Consider the following 14,273-nt stretch of genomic DNA (forward strand, 5'->3'; position numbering starts at 1 on the left):
CTCTTAGTGGGCTCATCTGTTCAATGGGGAGAAGAATGCCCTTCTTGTGGGGCAGTTAAGCTCTTAACTACCACTCAATAAACACGAGTATGTAAAAGTGTTTTGTAAACTCAAAAGTGCTAGGTAGGATGAAGACTTATTCTTATTCCCCCACTTTGTCCACTGGTCTCTATTGCAGTCAACAGGATACGCTCCCCAAGGGATCTACTGCAGGGAGGGGGTGGTTGACGAGGATCCCTTGGCTGCAGAGTTAGAGCAACACTCAAACTGCCACCGCCTGTGGCTTGGCTCCTGGGGTTCCAGGGATGAGAGCCCAGGACCCCCCACAGGTACTCCAATGCCTCCAGCACCACCCTAAAGAGCCAACTCTCACCTGGCTCAGTGCCACTGACAAGTCACATGTGGGTGCATCTGCTTGGGAGAAGCAGGGTGATGAACCCTTAGCTGAGAGTCTTGGAAATAAAGACTTTAACTTTCCGACAAGCTAGAAGGTGGTTGGCCTGGGAGAAATTCTGTGGAACATCGATCCACTTTTTTCAACAGGAAACAAAAAGGGGGAGGGAACTCTGGATGGGGCATGGGGAGTGGGGGGTGGGGCTGCAAGTGATAGTTTCTCCTGAGAAGGGAGGCAGCAGCCGTTTTGTAGCATACACCCCCCCCATCTCCCCATTACCCAATCAAACGCTAATCTAGGTGCTGCGGTAAAAGGGATTTTGCACACGTGATTCAAGTTCCCAAGCAAATGACTGGAAGGTATGAAGATGACGCTGGGTGGGCCTGACTCAATCAATTGGAAGCTTGTGAAGAAATGGTTTAGGCTTTCCTTGCAGGGACTCAGGCCTGTGACCAGCAGCTTCAGCTCCTGCCTGTGGTTTTCAGCTTGCCCATGACTTTTCCTTCCTTCCTGCCTGCCCCACGGCCCTCGGCCCTGCTTAGCCGGCGCCCCCACACTCACGTAAGCCAATTCCTTGTGCTAAACCCATGTAATCTACTGTCTGACAGAGCGGGCGCCTGCTGGAACACAGTGCAGGCGGAGGCATGGTGTGAACTAGTGGGGAGGTGCATTCAGTGGGAGGGGCCCCGTGGGAGCCCCTGAAGAGGCACCCAAGTCAGGGATGCGTGGGAGGGTGAGCTCTGCCTCTGTCTGCACTTCCCAGTGTTTCTGGAACTCCTGCCATTTTCTGGCTCAGCAGTAAACACAGGTCCCATCACATTTAAACAGTGGGCGAGACAGGCATGGTGACCCCCTCTTAGACACTCAGAGAACTCAAGTGACTGATCACGCAGCCCATAAATGGCAGACCAAGTCCTGTCTGACCCAGCCCCCAGCTGCACTTCCTGTCTCCTAGCTGCCTTTGTAACTATTTAGTGCCTGTGTGTCAGGTGCCTCTCCCCTGTGCCAGGCACCAGTGCTGGGCTGTGCTGGGGACCTAACAGTGAGCAGTCAGATCCTCCCCCCACCTTCACGGAGCTCTGAGTCCAGGGGCCCTCTCTGGAGCACACGCTGGGTAAGGGCTCATGCTGGACCTTCAGAAAGCTTCCAGTTGGAGTCAGCTTTCCTGGCCAGACCTGGTCGTCCTGAGCAATACCCAGGCTCGCAGCCACCAGAAGCTGCAGCAGAGGTAGGTGCTCTGGGCCTGCAGGAAGAGTGGAGAACTCTCGGGACCAGCCAGAAGCCTGGTGGCAGTCCCCAGGGAAGCTTGTTTGGTTGTGTTCCGTGAACGTGAGTCAAACCCCCCATCTGGCTGGGCTAAGCTGAACCCTGATGGTTGTGGAGACGAGCAAGGCTCCTCTCTGCCTGGGAGGAGCCCTGCAGGAGGCAGACGTGTCCATGACACCCTAACGTGCCATGTAAGGAGACCCCTCTGTGGAGAAGCTCAGGGGAGAGAGCAATTTGGTGCTGGGGGTGGGGAGTGAGGTGGGGGGATTCGGAGGGTGGACAGCTTCGGAGCTGGGGGTTAGAAAGAGCATCTGGGGGGCCGGCCTGGTGGCTCAGGAGGTTGGAGCTCCGTGCTCCTAACTCCGAAGGCTGCCGGTTCGATTCCCACATGGGCCAGTGGGCTCTCAACCACAAGGTTGCCGGTTCAATTTCTCGAGTCCTGCGAGGGATGGTGGGCTCCGCCCCCTGCAACTAAGATTGAACACGGCACCTTGAGCTGAGCTGCTGCTGAGCTCCCGGATGGCTCAGATGGTTGGAGTGCGTCCTCTCAACCACAAGGTTGCCGGTTTGACTCCCGCAAGGGATGGTGGGCTGTGCAAGGGATGGTGGGCTGTGCCCCCTGCAACTAGCAACGGCAACTGGACCTGGAGCTGAGCTGCACCCTCCACAACTAAGACTGAAAGGTCAACAACTTGACTTGGAAAAAAGTCCTGGAAGTACACACTGTTCCCCAATAAAGTCCTGTTCCCCTTCCCCAATAAAATCTTTAGAGAAAAAAAAAAAAGAGCACCTGGAGGGGCACACCAGAAGAGGGAATGAGATACAGTGATACGAAAGTGTGTAGAAGGTAAGAATCTCAATCTCCAACTCAGGGCTGAGGTGAATCCAAGTTTCTCTATTTTCTAAAGCAGCTTCAATTCTCGTTTGTCTCTATTGCCACCGAGTGGTGAAAATTTAACCTTGTTCACCTTGCGGGGATGGGGGGGAACCCTTATCACCTTCCCTGGGACTGTTTTACGTCCTGGGAGCTTATGGAGATCCAAGAGGTGAGGGTGGGGGTTGGGGGTTGGGGGCGTGGGGTGGTAAGGGCAGGGATGGGGGCAGGGACCTCTGCCTTTGACAACGCTGGTTATCTCAGAAAGCCCCATTCCCAGGCTGGCCCTCAGCCTGGGGCGCCTCTGCTCCTTTCACACCAGTGTGAGGGGGCCACTTGGATGTCTGAGAGTGGCAGGCAGTCTGGTCTCTGAGCACCATATGCTCCAGAGGTTTCCAGGGCCCTCCCTGAGAGGGACTGCCTGTGGAGTAGGCTCCAGGCCACCAAACAGCTCTGGACTTCAGTTTCTCCTGTAGTAAAGGGGACACCAATAAGCATGTGGGGAGAGGAGAGAAAATGAGATGGTAATGATACAGGCCAAATGAAAGGCCTTCTCACTACAGAAATTCTCAGTCTTCTTTCTTTAGTGTTTTAACTCCGTTAGTTTCTTAATCGTAAATACTAGATTGTTTTTAACCTGAATCATAGAAATCTCCTACGCCTGCTTTAGATAATGACCCTAACACTTGTGATTCATACTTGTTGATTGTAATCATTGAAGTCTAGTGTTCTCTCCTACCCACCCGTTCCGGGCCTAACTCATGGACAATTAACAACACCCGAATGACTCCTTGCATGGATTAATTAAAATCTCTTTTTCCTCATTCGGGGGCCTTGGGGATGTGGAGGATGCCACAGCAAGGTTGCCAGTAGCAACCAAAGAAGCCAACACTGTCTTCTAGGCAGATCTCGAGACTCCTTCCTCTCATCTGAGATCAGATAGGCAGAGAGTTCCATGAATCCCCCCAGTAGGTAGGGACAGCTCTACGCCCCTGTCCAACAGGAAGCAGATACAGAAGAAAAGACCTCCTGTCCCTCAACTTCCCATAGAGATTTTATGGGGATCACATCTCTCAAGGGGAAAACAAGGCAGACAGAGACAGGCATCAGGTCTCTGCATTCCTGCATAATCCACAGAATGCCGCCCAAAAGACCTCCCCTCTCCACCCAAAACTTCCCCTTTTCATTGTAATTATCTGTCTCTATAGATAATTACAAATGGGTACAAAATACCCAACTAGATTAGACCAGTCATTTGCACCTGGGCAGTAAAGGTCACAACGACCTTCATTTCACCTGGGCCTCATTATACCATCATTATAATATACATATGCCCGGAAGTTCATTAATATTATTGCAACAGACTGAATTCTGGGAAGGAACATGCAAAGTTTAAAAAGATGAGGTAATTGCCTCTTGTCAATCAAGTGGTCCCAAGCCAGGAAAGGAACAGCCCATTCTAGAGAAAAAAGGATAAAAACTCCAAGTCCTCGCCTGTCCAAGCCCTTTGAGCCTCTCTTGAGCCTTGCCTTTGCTCAGGCCCGCTCCAAAGCTCCAAACCCTTTGGAGTGTACTTTCTCTTCTAATAATGGCCCTTGAGCCATTCTCTGTTGCTCGGGTTCGGTCCTATTTCTTTGGAGTGTACTATCTCTTCTAATAAACTACTCTTTCACCACTGTATTTCGATTTCTCTTTCAATTCTTTGCTCGAGACGCCAAGACCCTGGAAACCAAGCTGAGAAGAGCCTACTCCCCATAACTGTAAGGCAAGGGCTGCAGAACTTAGTGCCGGCTGGGACCTTGGTCCCCACAAGGGGTCATTGGTCCCAACTCGCCGGGCCCTCGGGGTGTGGTTTGAGAGGTCTTGTCCCTCCACGCTGGTGAGGGGGAGGGGTGCTGGGCCACCCCCTCTGCTCCCTTGGTGCCTCTGTTCTCAGGGCACTGGTTGCTCTTAGGAGTGTGTATGGGGGGAGAGAGGGTGTTGCAGGTGCCCTTAACGGGGTGTTGGGGATCCCGAGACGGCTCAGCAGGCATTCTAGCGCCTTGCAGTGGCTAACCCTGCTGTCTGGAGACTCTAAAGAGCTGGAGTTTATGTCTCTTCCTCACACTCCATGTTCCGAGCTGGGAGAGTGGCTCATTTGTCTCAGTGCCGCATGACTTTCCGGATTATATTTTCAGCCTCGGTTTGACGTCAGTCTCTCGCTGGGTCCCTAGGGACAGGCTTTGTACATTTCCAGGCCATCGGAGCCAGAGCCTCCCCAACCCCGGAGACTCTCCTTGTCCCTACTGCCACCTCTGGCAGCTCCCGGGGCAACAGTGGGCGGGGCTCCTTAGGAGGCCCCTGGATGTAGAAGCAGGAAGGGGCGGCCAGCTGGTCCTGAGGTGGTGGGCTGTCCTCTGTGGCCCGTGAGTATGAGGGTGGGAGGGGGGCTAGGCTAGCTGAGCTGGGAGGCAGCAAGCTGTCTCTAGGCTGCTCCTTTGCAGACGCTCCATAGACGGGGCCCTGTCCCACCATCGAAAAAGATGGAAGGAAGATAAGGAAATGTGAGGACAGAGCGGGAGAGAAGAAGATGGGGGAGGATGGAAGGTATGAGGGAATAGTGGCAGAGGCAGAAGAACGAAACAATAGCCCAACCATAAATTAACATTTGTGCCTTGCTTTCCCATTTACTTACCTCCTTTAATCCTCAAAATGACTCTGCTGTGGATATTGTTCACAGATGGAGAAAAATTGTTGCAGAGAGACTGTTCTTGGCTCACAGTACTTAAAATTCAGCCCAGCTCTGCCCTCAGCTTTTGTTTTCAGAGTGGAAGGGGCAAGATCTGCTCAGAGCTGACTGTAGGAGCACCTAAAACTTCATCACACAGTGGCCCCAAAATACTGACCAGGGCTTGTGTTTGGGGGTATCTCCATCTTGAGCCCATCTTTGAACTTAGACAAGGGGGTTGTCTGTGCCACTCACCCCAGATACAGTCAAGAGTCTTCAGTTCCAGCTTCTGCCCTAACACCTACCATCTGTGTGACTCCAGCAGTCACTTCACCTCTAGAGCTGGGCCTCTGTTTCCTCTCTGTCTTGTACCTGATAAGTTGACCATGGAGAGAATGTATCTTCTCTCTCCGACCCCCCACACTTGGGGCCCAGACACCCATGCTGCTCGTTATCCCAAAGGCTCTCTGGTTAACACCGCCCTCCGCCTTCCCAAACCAGAACCCTTCGTCCGCCTTTACCCGTCTCTCGCCCTTATCCCACATTGTGGGGACAGAGCCAGGAGTGCAGTTTCCAGGCTCTCGGCCTCACATAGAAAGCTGCTGGCTCAGGTAGTAAATGGCCATCAACTGTGATTGGATGGCCATCAGCTGTGGCTAGTTGACCATCAGCTGTAACCCGTGAGCCATTGGCCACTAATATAACTGCTGTGGCTACGCTAGCAGGAAAATGGGGGCTAGCAAGGAGATGGTGGCTGAGCCTGCAAGCGGTGTAGTGAGGATTGCGAATGGTGTGGCTCCTGCTTCCTGTGTCTCCAACCCAGTCGCCAGCGAGAATATAGTGGTATGACTCCCCTATCTATGGCTCCGTGGGTGTTCCTTTTTGGCCTCACCGTGTCCTGCGTTCTTATGTGGGGAGCGGGAGCAGAGACCCTGCAGGCCACGCCACGTGACACATGGCGCAGCGAGCAGGGTCTCCCTGCATGACACATCCAGCAACTACCATGCTGCTGGTCGTGCCTCCTAAATGCCTCCAGAGTCACTGTACACCTGCTTGGTGTTTGGTAGAAGCTGAAGTGTTGGTTCTTTTTCTTTCTTTTTTTTCTTTCCCTCTTTCTTCCACCTCTCCGCACCTCCCCCTCTCCAGTTCAAGCTGTTGTTTCTCAGTCTAGTTGTGTAGGACACAGCTCCCTGGCCCATGCTGGTGTTATGAGCCTTGCGCCCTCCCCTACCGTCTGAGGCAGTGGGTAGCCCGTAGTCAGTCCGCCAGGGTTCTTTTTCTTCTGAGCCTGTCTTCCTGCTTTGAAAAGTATCAAGTGATCTGAACATGTGAATTGAATACAATGTGATTCCTGAGCCTCCCTTCTCACTTCTTTACTAGTTACAGTATCCCAACACCCAGCCCAAGGGCTTCTAAACAGCTTCTGTCATTCAGTTCCCACTGCCTGGCCGGGTCAGGCTCTCATTGCCCCCAGGGGTATGTTGCAGTGCTTAGACATGTGATCTTGGGACTCCAATCCCAGTTCTGCCACTAACTAGCTGTGTGACCTCAACAAGTTATTTAACCTCTCTGTGCTGCAGTCGCCTCACCTGTAAAATGGGAATGATACTAGATATCACTCCTTGTTATGTATGAGAATTACATGAATTTATATACACAAAATGCTTAGCACAGTGCCTGGCAAAAAACAAGTGTTCAACAAATATTAACTTTTGTAACTATTGCCTGGAATATAAAAATAACCTCCTAAACGGTCTTTTGCTTCCTGTTTTGTCCCCTCCAATACATTCTCCACTCAGTGGCCAAAGGGCTTTCTCTATTACTCCCATGTAGGGTTGCCAGATAAAATACAGGGTGCCCAGTTCAAATTTAGCTACATGTCTGGTCTTTTTTATTTGCTAAATCTGGCAACTCCACTCCATGCTTAAAAATTTCCCCTGGTTCTCCATTAGCTTTAAAAGAAAACCTAAGCTTTTTAACATGACATTCAACTTCTGTGATTCAGACTCCTGCGCTCTCTGTTTAATCTCTTCCCTCCCTATTTCTTATCACCTCCAGCCCCTCATCTTATGCTCCAGCCACCTCCAACTGCCTTCTTAAAAACCCATAGGATGGATCTTAGCATTTTGGAGCTAAGAAGAATCATTGGCCACATTTTTACATGAGGAAATTGGGGCCCAGAGAGGTTAAAGACCTACCCAAAGCCACACAGCAGTAAGTGAAGCCTGTGTCTCCCAGGCCAGCGTTCTTGCTAGTACCTTAAACCTTGGTTCTGAAACACTGAATGCCGCACTCAGGCCAGAAGACCCTCTTGGAGCAGCAAACGTTTTAGGTTTAAAATTCCTGACCTCGGAGGACGAGCATGTACTTCATTTAGGGTTTGGGGGATGCGGGAAGGCCGGTCTGCTAGCGCAGAGCAGTTCCCAGGGGCCAGCCTCCGCAAGCTGTGATGGCTGAGAGGCTTTGGGGGGGCAGAGTGATGACCTGGAAGTGTTTGGGGCTCATATAAGGAGCTCCTCAGGGTAAAAGGAAAGTGTTTCTGAGCCTCAGGGCTGGGGAAGCAAGGCCCTGTTTCCAGCTCTATTCTTGGGGTTTGGCCTGGAATAGCCATTCCTTTCCCCAAATCGAGGCAGCTAAGAGTGAGGACACATTAGGCTGGGGATTCTAAAATAAGCAGAATAATCCTGGCTGGCCCACAGCTTGTGATGGCCCCAGGGACAAACCCAGAGTGAAGGCCATCATGAGAGGAGTGGGGGACACCTTCCCTGCTAGGCTCCCAGGCAGTTCTCACCACTGGACAGTCACCCCCACATCAAACTTCAAGTGGACCCAGTTCCCAGCTGGATCCCCGGGAGGCTTTTTGGCTCTGTTACAACCACTCGATGAAAATATCTCTGTTCATTGCTGGGAACTTGGTCCCACTAATTGACTTGTATCCTGTCCAAAGACTGTGCACATAACCAGCCCAGAATGATGCATCATCTTTAGCAAAAAGATTTATCATGGAATCTGCAGCACCTTCCCATTTGTCTGGAGCAGAAAGAACGAGTCTCCTTGCCAGGAGTCAGTCATCCTTTGTATTCAAAGCAAATTCCTCCATGGTTGGAGGCTTCCTGGGCCCAGGATGAGGCCAGAGGCCAGCTTCCTGGCCATGTTCCCAGAGTCCCGCTGTCTCCCTCTCAAGAATCTCAGCCACAGGCTGCAGGGAGCGAGGCGGGAAGTGGAGCACTAGGTTTACCAGCCCTGAGTTCTAGAACTGACTCTGCCACCAGCTGGATTGTGACCTTGGGCAAGTCACTTAATACCCTCAGGCTTTTGCTTCTCCGTCTGTAAAACGGAATTGGTGATTCCTGCTTGAACGATCTTATAGCAGACATGGGTGAGGAATCGTTCATCACCTGCCTTGTAGAGAGGCCACATGAATCATGGTTGGATGGATCTGGGTCAAATCCCAATGCTGTTGCTTGGTTATGTCACCCTGGGCAAGTTCCTTAAGTTCTGTAATCTTTCGTTTTGGACAATGAGGATACTAAGAAGTGTCTACTTCGTAGCGTTGATGTCGGGAAGACAATGAAAAGATGCACAGGAGCCCTTAGAAGGGGGCTGGTGCAGGTCGGGAGTCAAGTCCTAGCAAAGGCTTTTCTTATAATCCCGCCTCCTGGGGAAGACAGGATGTCTGAGTGGTAATGTCGGTTGTGATAAGATCGGCCCTCTTCTCACTGAACTGCTCAGAGCTGTAGGTGAGGAAACAGATTTGCAGAGGACTTAGTCACCCAACTTGTCGGTGGCAAAGGTGAGCTTCCAACCCATTGCTAGCTGACTCACGGATCTGTGGTTTTTCTGCCACACCACACTGGCTTATAATATTGTTGGAGAGAGTGAAGATGGTCAAGTGAGAGTATAATTGACAGTGAGGATGCAGAAGCCATGGGGCCTGGTGTTTCTCCCACCCATGCCACCTTTTAGCTGTGTGACCACAGACAAGTCACTCACCCTCTCTGTCTCATGTATGTTAGGTGCTTAGTGCAGTAAATGGTGCACAATGATTGTTCTTGTCGTCATTGCCATTAATGGCAGGCTGTGCTGTGTGAAGGACAGCACCATGGCCAAAAATAAGTACTGGCAGAGTTGCCCCAGGGCATCTCGTGGGCAGGAGGGAGTGGCATTGAAATGGGGCTTTGAAGGACAGAAAGGCTTCTGAGGAGCGGAGCCCAGTGGGAGAAGCTTCTAGGCAGGCGGGATGGGGCACAGGAAGGTCCCAGGTGGGACGACTCAGGAAATTCTGGAGCGAATGACACGGAGGCTGGGGACCCGCAAGGAAATGTACACATTCATCTACCCCCAGAGACCACTGCCATTTAACATCACTTTCTGTGTGCCAGACACTTGGTAATCCTTACCTCTAATTTTCACAACTGTAGGTAACATTGTCCCCTTTTACAGATAAGCAACTGAGGTCTCAATAAGCTCCCCAAGGTCACATGAGGGAGGGACAGAATCGGGTCTGTCTCCAAAGCTGTGCTCTGTCTGCACCACACACCTAACACTGACTAGCGATGAGTGAATTTGTGCTTCCACCTAATGCCCCTGCTATGAGCCGGGGGAGGGGCTTATGGAAACAGATTGGGCCCTGTCTCTGGACTCCAGTAGCTGGTGGTCTTGGTAAACACACAGCGTGGGTGCTCCGCTGGTGGTGAAACCCAGAGGAAGTGCGGCCTGCTCACGGGCCTGCACAGGCCTCCCTCGTCAGACTAACTGGTCTCACCTTTGAGGTTGAGGATGGCTATTATGGCCAGTCCGCAGTTGGTGGGGCAGGGGCAGGTGGGGCGCTGTGTCCACAGCTCCATGGAGACTGTAGGTGATGGATAAGGAAAATGGAGCCCTGGGCCACTCCAGCTGCTACCAGCCTCCAGTACGGTGGGTTTCAACCTCCGTGGAGCTTACAGGATATCTGTCCCAAGGCTGGGTGGTGACACAGCCCACTGCTGATGTCTGTGTTTGTTCTCTGTCTCTTTCAGGAATATAATATTTCAAGGCAAGAGTTTCTTTGTCTTCTCTGAATCCGTCTCCTCTGGGACCCTTCACCACTGGCTGCTTGAACCCATGTGACTGAACCATGTGAATCAGCTCTCTGGTAGGCAGCGTCCTATCCTAAGACTTGGCCAGCGTTGCCCCTTCAGCCCACTTCAGTCAGACCACTATCCCCTCCTGCCCACATACCTGGTCCTGTGCCACAACCTGATATCCCCGAGAATATTCCTTCCCTTCCACGCACCAGCTTGGGCCCTCCTCTGCACCTCCTCCTGGAAGCCTTCCCTGACTTCTGCAGCCCACCTTAGACTGAAACATCTCTGGAGCAGACCTTTAACTAGATTCTCTTCTATTTGCTTATCCATATATACCTAAGCAGGGCAGCTCTGTGAAGGCAGGACAGGTCTTTTCCTGCCTTTTCATCACATCCTCAGCACCAAGCAAGAAAGGACGAAGGACTGGGTGATGTTGGAAGGATTCAGCCGGATGGGGGCAGATCTGGGACATTTTGAGCAAAAAAGATTTCCAAGGATTACATCTGCCTTTGCTCGACGCTGCAGGACTTGTCATGATTTCTTAGCCCCTCTCTCCTCATTTATCAGCCAGGGGTCAGGGGCCAAGGCCAGTCCTGGCACAGACTAAATGAGCTGTTTTCACCTTCTTGGAGGCCCTAGGACTCCAAGCAGGTGGGATAACCTGGGAGCAAAGGTACCTGAGTCCCACTCACCAGTCACTCATCTCTGTGGCCCTTGCAGCCACCGCCCAGCGCTGAGGCTGAAATATGTGCAGAGGAGGCTGCTGATGTCACATGCCATCGTTCTGTCCCTAGTGTTGCAAATGACTTGCCATGTGACATTGGACAAGTCACTTTTCTGCACCTGATTTTTTTCGCCTGACAAAGGTAGCGGCTTAGAGGTGCAGGGGAGGTGCCTTCCAGCTCTGAACTTTTGCTTCTCTGACTCAGAATCAGGGATGTCTCAATCTTCCCAACTAAACATGTCCCTCCCCCGAGAGGCAGCTTGGGGAATCAATAATTCTGTCAGAGCATCCTTGCAGGGAAGCTAGAATGCTGCAGTCTCCTCCCAAGACTGGGCAATTTATCTTTATTCATTGTTCATCCTCATTCTCCCTCTCCTCCCTCGTCCCTCCCTCCAGCCCCCTTCACCACCCCACCCCCAACCCAGGATGCTGCAACTTGCGGTGAATGAAGAGTGGCTGGTCATGTGGTCTGGTCACCATGGTGACGGATCCCCGCAGACAAGAAGGTAGGCATCAAAGTCACATGAGAACCCTGGAAAACTGGCTGAGGTATTTATAGTAGCAGGCTGGTGCTTTTATGGAAATGGGTCTATATTTGACTCTGGTATGGAAAGCTCCATGCTGGCCCTGGGGCAAGGCAGGTTTCACATCTGATTCTCCCTCCCGTATCCTGCAGTCGCGGCACACAGCCCCCTCCCTTCCTCTTATGACCTGGCACATTCCCCTCCCCACGCCATACCCAGGTGCTATTGCTCCTACAAGAGCAGACCCCCCCCCCCTTCTCTTTACATTGAACAGGCTTCCTTCACTCTGGGAATTTGGGGTCCCAGAAGGCTGGGCTTGTGGGCAATTGGGGACACCCTCCTTCACCTCTCCCCTGAGTACCAACAAGAGGAATGTTCTTGCGGCTCTCAGTAGATAGTAGAAGATACTCTGATTACTCAGAGCAGTTGCCACTTCTTTCTTCCTTTGAAGTTGGGAGGTAGCTGCTAAAGGGAGGAAGAATACATTCCAGCACAAGACTTGGAAGGGTTCAGCCACCCAGCCCTCCATGGGTGTTATAGCCATGTTCCAGAAAAGCAAGCTAATGCTAACAGGAGCTGTCATTCATTGAGCACTCACTGGATATATGTTATCTCATTTAAGCCTCACCACACCCAGTAATACAGTTACTGCTGTTATCCCCCTGTTACAAATGAGGAGAGGAGCTCTGAGTCAGAATGAGAATCTGTATCTGTCTGATTCCACCGTCCAAGCAGAGTGTGTCTGAATGGAGGGTTGGGAGGGGAGGTGGGGACCCAGGAGAGAGAGGTGGAGAGGGGCAGTCCAGAGGAGCAAGGAGAAATACGTTTTGCTATTTTAATGGATGGGTAAGAATTGCACATCGCCAAAGAAATGAAAGATTAAAACTAAAGTAAGTCCAATACCAAGTTTCCCTTTCCAGGTCCTCCAGCCCCAGTCCACTCTGCAGAAAAGTCACTGTGGAGTTTCAGCCACTCCCTTTCTAGAGATCTCATGTGCAGATAGAAGCAGATATAGATATATTGAATATACACGGTACAGGTATAAAATTCAAAAGGTATATGATGAAAAGTAAATCTTTTTTTCCATACCTGCCCCCAACCCCGTAGTTCCTTGCTCTAGAGGCAAGCACTAGTATCAGTTTCTTATGTATCGTTCCAGAAATATTTTATGCCTCTGCAATACACAAATGGTCACACCCTCTCCACACCATTCTGCATGTTTTTTTCATTTAACAGTGCATTTTGGAGATGTTTCCAAACCAAGAAAAAGAGAGCATACTTGTTCATTTCGATGGCTGCAAAGAATTTCAGTGCATGGAGGTACCATAAATTATTTAAAGAGTTTCTTGTTGATAGACATCTAAATTGTTTCCATTTTTAAAAATTACAAACACTGCTATGAGGAATATCTTTGAAGAATGTCTTTAAACAAACACATGTGCAAAATGAGTCTGTGCTTTTGATAACTATGGTCAATGGGCCGTGGGTATGTGCCTTTGTAATTTTGATAAATATGGTTTAATTATCTTCCACAGAGACTGTACAATTTAACTCTTCTCCCATTAATAGCATGAGTATTATTGATCTTTTTTTTTTAGTGTATTTGCCAACCCAATAGGTAAAAAATTGTATCTCAGTTTTCAATTTGCATTTCTGCATTATGGATGAAATTGAGTATCTTTTTATGTGTGTAAGAACTACTTGTATTTTATTTTCTATGAACTTTCTATTCATATCCTTCTCTCTTTTTCTTACTGATTTTTAGGAACTCTTTGTATATTAAAGAAATACCTCCCCCACTCTTTAAGCAGTCACTGAACAGATATCTCTATCTAAACACCTACCATGTGGCAGGACTTTCTAGGTGTTGAGCATATAGCGTTAGTCTAGTTGGGGAGCAGACAACAAGCAGATAAACGGGAAAGTGAATTGAGTGCAAGATGGTGAGAAGTGATTTGGAGAACAAAACAGAAGGTTAAAGGGAGTGCCTGTGATTATATCATGCTTAGGTCTTCTCCATCCCAAATTATAGTGATTTTTCCCACATTTTTAAAGTACTTTTATGGTTTCATTTAAAAAAATTAGACTTATCAAAGGACAAACTTCTGACTTTAATGATCTTCTCTATTGTATGTTTGTTTCCTATTTCATTAGTTCCTACATTGTCTTTATCATATCCTTCCTTCTGTTTATTTTGGGTCTATTTTCCAAAGTTCTTGAGATGGTTGCCTGGTTCATTGATTTTCAATCTTTCTTCTTTTCTAATGCATCGACTTAAGGCTATAAATATCCCTCTAAATACTGCTTTTGATGCATTCCCGTGGCTTATTTTTGTACATGTATTAATCTTGATATATACACAATATTGATATATACACAATATTGGTATAAGGAAAGTATTTAAATTTACTTCCTTTCGAATGGCCAAACCAATACCATTTATTTAAAGTCTGTCTCCCCCTCCATTCACTTGAAATATAATCAGCAACATTTCCTAAATGACTGGATCTGGGTTCATTTCTGGACTTTGTGTTCTGCCTGATGCATTTCTCATAACTAGGCCCATATTGATTTAAAATTATAGCTTTATAATATGCTTTACTCCTGGTGGGCTAATTCCCCACACCGCGCCCATTATTTTCCCTCCTAATTTCCCTGACTATTCTTGTTTCTTTTTCCATAGATCCTTAGAATCAGCTTGTCTGGTTAAAAAGAAAG

General features: G+C 49.6%; 1 long non-coding RNA gene across 1 annotated transcript; it reads left to right on the forward strand.

Annotated features, from left to right (window-relative positions):
* The first annotated feature begins 803 nt into the window (after nucleotides 1–803).
* LOC109446811 (uncharacterized) lies at nucleotides 804–13,858 on the forward strand. Its single transcript, XR_012491927.2, has 4 exons — nucleotides 804–1,622; nucleotides 10,260–10,375; nucleotides 11,428–11,537; nucleotides 12,792–13,858. It is a non-coding gene; the product is annotated as an uncharacterized LOC109446811 (long non-coding RNA).
* Nucleotides 13,859–14,273: the final 415 nt, after the last annotated feature.

The sequence above is a fragment of the Rhinolophus sinicus genome, chromosome 7, assembly GCF_057876585.1.
Source record: "Rhinolophus sinicus isolate RSI-liver-muscle chromosome 7, RSI-T2T, whole genome shotgun sequence".
NCBI classification, from domain to species: Eukaryota; Metazoa; Chordata; class Mammalia; order Chiroptera; family Rhinolophidae; genus Rhinolophus; species Rhinolophus sinicus.